Source organism: Silurus aristotelis (assembly GCF_946808225.1).
Source record: "Silurus aristotelis genome assembly, chromosome: 28".
NCBI classification, from domain to species: domain Eukaryota; kingdom Metazoa; phylum Chordata; class Actinopteri; order Siluriformes; family Siluridae; genus Silurus; species Silurus aristotelis.
Window position 1 is genome coordinate 1,609,411 of NC_139601.1, and position 6,000 is coordinate 1,615,410.

Consider the following 6,000-nt stretch of genomic DNA (forward strand, 5'->3'; position numbering starts at 1 on the left):
CCTCTGGCAGGCTGATCAAAACAATCACTGGTAGACTCCGAAATATTTTCCCAGCAGCCATAACCCATAACCCTTAACCTCGATATATACTGGACTTTTTATTACTACATGACCTCAATTACCTCTACTGTGCAATATCATAGCCATCTGCAAAACTTTTCTCTAAGCTTTGTTACCGGACAATCACATTCTCTTACGGGTCAATGTGTACTGTATTCTATGTGCAGTCGTCTGTATATTATCATTTCGTATACATGCAATTTTTTACCGGACTTCCTCGTGTCTCCCCCCCTCCAGGACAATCACTATTAACAACATCCCAGAGCCGGAATCCAAACCTAAAGATTTACAAGAACACCCTCCCAAAGCCTCAGCTTGGCTTCAGAGGCCGGATTTAATGATTAGCCCAGCATAAACATGAGGGGAAAGGGTCAGAGCCCCCCAGAGAGCGGCTGGCGACTGCGCTAGCTCTGCGGACATATACGCGTGTATCTCGTGAAAGCTGGAACCGATTCTCCATGCTGCCTCGCGTTACATCCTGACGTCTGCACCACCAAGTGACTGCAGGTCGCTTACAAGCGCGTTGATTTGTACAAGCGTGCCACGTCGCTCAGGTTTTATGGAGCCTGTGTGTCAACCAATGTGAACTCACAAACTGATGAATCTTTTCCAGTGAACTCCCGAATAAAACAACTGATCCGACTCATGCTACTGTTTTGCGAGTTTGGAGTTTGCAGCTCTGTATAAAACCAGGCCTCGTTTGGGGAAACCGTATTAGCTTTTAAGTGTTTCTGCAAAAAGCAAAGATCTAGTGATGGGAAGAGCAATCATTTATATGTGTATATATAACTGTGTGGAGGTCCCGTGATAAAAGAACGACCGACTCAGACTGTTTGATTGTTTGGAGTCTAGTAGAAATCTAATGAATCACCTTTTAACACGACTCATTTTTGTGAATCACATTAAAGATCATTGAGCTGTAAACGACAAGGAAGAACTCTTGGCCCTTCCTGAACGAACGTGTGCAATACCATAGATTCTGGAATATGAATAAGATCCAACACACTAGTTCGGAACTTGTATCTTATTGCATTTCAAAACAGATTTGTCATCAGATCCATCATTCTGGACTAAATGAGATCGTCGCACGCTCCGCAGCTGTCTTTGATTGAAGTCGTCTGCTCAGGACCTTTCGAACCCCCTGCCCGCACTCCCCCTCCACCCCAGGGAAGGATTTTGACGAGCTGCAACACGAGGGGAAGGAAGTTGCAAAGCTCAAAGAACAATTAAGGTGTTCCTGATTAACTCTCTGAGCACGGCGTCTCTGCTGCACCAGGAAGCCGAGGGTCTGTCACGTGAAGGGGTCGTGCCTCCTGATCCCACCGACAGAGCGAGCCAATCGATTCGGGAAGCGGTATCGCCTGCTCGGTCTGGCTCGCCTCGTATTACACCCAGTACCAGGATCACCACAAGGTCTCTCCCTCTCTCTCTCTCTTTCTCTTTCTCTCTCTCTCTCTCTCTCTCTCTCTCTCTCTCTCACTGGGAAAACGCAAAAAAAAATCTGACACAAAACTAACAGTTTAGTTTATATATAAATGTACATATATACAGTATATATATGTGTTTGAGCAGAAAGAATTTGGTCGGACGTAAAAGACTTTTGCCAGGACACGAGCGCTTCGGAAAGAAAAACAAGCGTCCGTGATTAAACTGCGGCCAGTCAGAAATTACAGCTCATCAACCTTCCACGATTGATTGCGAGTTAATTAGCGCAGGATGAGCTGCAGGTGCTGTCCGTTCACGAAGTTTGCACTCGCTTTTCAAAATCAGCAGGAAATAAAAAGACATCTGAAGAGACCCAATGCTAAAAATACACTCCTGTAGATCTGCTGCTTTATTGCCAGATTTCACCCAATCCTGCAGATATACCTCATGGACAAGTCGAGAAGATATGACCATTAAACTGTGAACTCGGGTTCCGTACATACAACTGGTTCAAGGTCATTGAGTGAGTCATAGACTCACAGTAAAATACTGTTAATGAACTCATACCTCCATCATCAACATTTACACCACACAATGCAACTGCAATCCAGCATTGTGGTGGATCTCTCACGCACACGCACGCACGCACGCACGCACGAACGCAGGCACGCAGGCACGCACGCACACACACACACACACACACACACACGTGGTCCTGGGGAAACCCTGAGGAAAAGAACAACCCTTAACCCAAAGAACAAATATTTTATTGGGTAATTCTCTAAATAACTACTTATGTTGCAACCAAAACAGTTCCCAAATCACACAGAACACACAGTCTAAAGCGCAGCTACCAAAAATGCTGTGACATGAAATGTTGTAACCGATGCTGCAATACAGAACACTGCAGTCTGAAATGTCGCTATAATAATAATGCTGTAACCAACAAAACGCTGCAATCGAAAAAAAAAAGTTGCAATGCGACGCATTACAGTCTGAAGCCCTGCAACCCAAAAATGCTGTAACCAGAAAACCCGGAATCAGAAATACTGCAACCCAAAACTTTGCGATAAGAAACACAAGGCGTGTTTGATTTTCTGCAGTCAAGTTTCAAGGAGAAACAATTTCTCAGTAAGTCCACTTGAACACTTTGAGACACTCGGACTGGACTTTTGTTCTGTCATCACCTCCCCAAAGTACCGATGAGAAGACCTCACCAGGGATCCATTAAAACGGAGTAAATGCTGCATATGTGAAAGCATCCTCACTCACACTGCTGTAGATCAGCGTCGCCCTTCCTGAGCTGTTTATTCAATAAACCCCAATTTCACTTCTGTGCTTCAGGGAGCAGAAACTCAGGTGTGTGTATCGATCAGCAGGAGAGAGAGAGAGAGGAGAAAAGAGCAATGCGGTGGAAATCCACCACAGGGTGGAAACGAGTCGATTGTGCAGGAAAAGGCTTTGGAACGGAAAACGTCTTGATTAAGACTGAAATAAGGGAGCGTGATGATGAACTGGAGTGTGAGGAAAGGGCTAGGTAAGGGTCCAGACTTCTCCCTCTGCTGCTCGACCTAATCACGGCGCTGATCAGCTTTGCGATCCGCTTCACTGCTCTAAACAATTTCGAGCGTCCAAAATCCCTCGAGTTCCCCCGAGACAGGACGGACTAATCAAGGGGAAAGCAGGGTTTTATGGATCTCGCATGGTGCTGACCTTGCGTTATAACCCCAGCAAACAGGAGCGCCTGGGGGGTGAGGAGTTTCGGAAATTATTGCCCGTGAAAAGAAAATATGTGAGTGCAATACATGGATCCATGCGAACGACTCAAAGTTCTGCGCTTTGTCAATGTTCAGATGTTTGGTGGTGGTTTCCTTTCGCCAGTGGTTTTAATTATTCCGCAGCTGGTCGGGAAAAACGACGTGTGCCAAGTCGGTAAACATTAAGATTTGATATCTTTATCTTTACTACCGTATTCTATAACATTCATAACAAAGTGAGCAATATCACTTTTCATTACAATCCCCATAAAGATCTACCAGGGGTTTCTCTTTCATCAAACACACACAAGGACACAAAAGCACAGTCCACAGTGAAGCAGGAAGCAGGATCGGATCACAGACGCAACCGAAGGAAGAACAGCATCCGACTCTTACCTTTAAACGACAGGTAGACCCGAGGGGCAGAGAGGGTTTCGTTGGCCGAACTCGGAATCAACATCGAGGGAAGAACGAGAAGAATCCGGAACCACCGGAACCATCGGAACCTGTCTGAGAACATCGTGCACCAGCTTGAGGTCCAGAAACGTCTGGAAAATTCTGGAGGAAAAGAAAAAGATGTTTGTATCAAATGAAAGTGATTTACAATTGTAGAGTGGTACATGTAGATTTGACCATTACCCCCTCAACACACACACACACACACACACACACCACCCCCAACACACACGCACACACACGTGCGCACACACACATGCTCACACGCACACACACACACATACACACACACACACACACACACACACACACACACACACACACACACACACATGCACACACACACGCACACACATTGTTTCCTGTTCATTTCCTGGATGTGCAGGACATCAAATTGAAACTAAAATCATGTACATTTGCATCCAAAACTAAAAATCAGGCCTTGTGGAGCAGAACAATAAACCGAAACAGAAGACACACACACACACACACACACACACACACACATGGTCCCTGCCCTCAGCTAAGGTCGATAAACTGGGACCAGATCTTTCCATGTCTCCGGGAACTACTTCTGATTTGGACCGACTTCTGCGATTCCCCCATCCTTCAGCATCTACTCTGCTCTGCTGGAGGTCTAAATCCTGCTCTTGTCTCTTGAAAATAACCCGAAGCTGCTACAAACCTCACTTTAATAAATCTGAGGTCCTCTTTTTTTAGGATGTTTTCTAGATCTGGCAACCAATGAAAGCACTTGACAATGATCACGTACAATAAATCCACATCATGTGTAAAAATTACATCAACTGATGGGAGAATCTCCAGAGATTTCACTCGAAATCAACTGCAAGCCAGATTCACACAAATAATTACTTCTACAGGTGTTTGTATTAAAGTCTCAAACTCGTTACATGACCACACAGGACGTGTACAAGAAACGTTATTATAGTAAGTGGCGCAAAACTACCAGCCTCTGCCTTTTCCCACATGCCATCAGACGTCTCAACTCGGACATCACGAATAAAACAAACTGAACTGTTACGACTATAACAGATGAAACTTTTAGCGTAATCAGTCGTTCCTTTTTATTAATGAGGATTAAAGCCACCAATCAGGATCGAGCGCATGCTCTGTTTTACACGTGTTCTGATCGGCGATTGGTGTATCTACTGATCACCAACATACAGTTCATCATCAAGCAGGACATTTACAGAGGAATAAATGATGAAGAAACTCCAGACTCAAACTCACCACAACACACGTGACCTCGTTTACACGTTTTTATTAAAGTAGTTGAAAAGAAGGTTTTGGGTTCATGATCATTATAATAGAAATCAATCAGTGTTTGAGTCATTAATATCATTTTATTAATAGATCAGTGTGCTGAGAGTCACATTCGAGTCTTTACACAGAAACTGAGGTGATTAAGTGAAGAGTCTTGTGATAAAAATGACAACAGGAACATTATAGTTATAATAAATCACTACTTTGGATACTTAAGTACATTTGAGGGTAGAAACTTTTGTACTTTTACTCGAGTGAAAGTTTAAAGGGACACTTTTACTTTTACTGGAGTCACATTTTACCGAGTGTGTGTGTGTCTACTTTAACTCTACTACATGCTTTGTCCACCACTGACATCACACCACAACAATTTCGTTCTGCTTTGCACCTTGTTGCCTGGCAGAATTAAAATAAACTTCATTGTGCTTTTGACAGACTTGACGTTAATATAGAAGTGGAAAAGAGATGCTGCTGTGATCATAAGGACGGCCCTGTCTTAATCCCAGAACTTCTCCAAAATCCTGTGAGCACTCGCCACTGCGGGACCGACTCAGCTTTCTGAGTTCCTCCTGCTTTTCTCTCGCACAAACACCTGGCAACCCTGCACTATTCCCCAAAGTCACTATATATATATATATATATATATATATATATATATATATATATATATATATATATATATATATATATATATATATATATATATATATATGTGTGTGTGTGTGTATCCTCACGGCCAGCACCTGCAGTCGAGTGGAGAAAGATCTGGGCCAAAACTGTGTCCTGCCAGAGCAAGAGAAAGACGAGAGAAAGTGCGGGAGAGAGAAAGAGAAAGAGCGAGACAGAAAGGAGAGAGAGGGAGAGAGAGAGAGAGAGAGAGAGAGAGAGAGTTTGAGCAGAGTGGAAGCAGCTGTTCAAACCTCAGCTATTTGCAGGCAATTTGTTAAGTGTCGCAGTGTTTATCCCCACGCACAACCACCTTCTTCACACAAGCAAGAGAAAACTAAACAACAGTCGG

General features: G+C 43.8%; 1 protein-coding gene and 1 long non-coding RNA gene across 2 annotated transcripts in view; both read right to left on the minus strand.

The window, feature by feature from the left end:
- Window positions 1-6,000, minus strand: part of sema3fb (sema domain, immunoglobulin domain (Ig), short basic domain, secreted, (semaphorin) 3Fb) — a 60,523-nt gene that overhangs the window by 43,606 nt on the left and 10,917 nt on the right. The gene's annotated exons all lie outside the window — the stretch shown is intronic.
- Window positions 3,639-6,000, minus strand: part of LOC310721846 — an 11,214-nt gene continuing 8,852 nt past the window's right edge. The window contains exon 3 of the long non-coding RNA XR_014532210.1: window positions 3,639-3,800. This is a non-coding gene — a long non-coding RNA (uncharacterized lncRNA). The remainder of the gene's footprint in view (window positions 3,801-6,000) is intronic.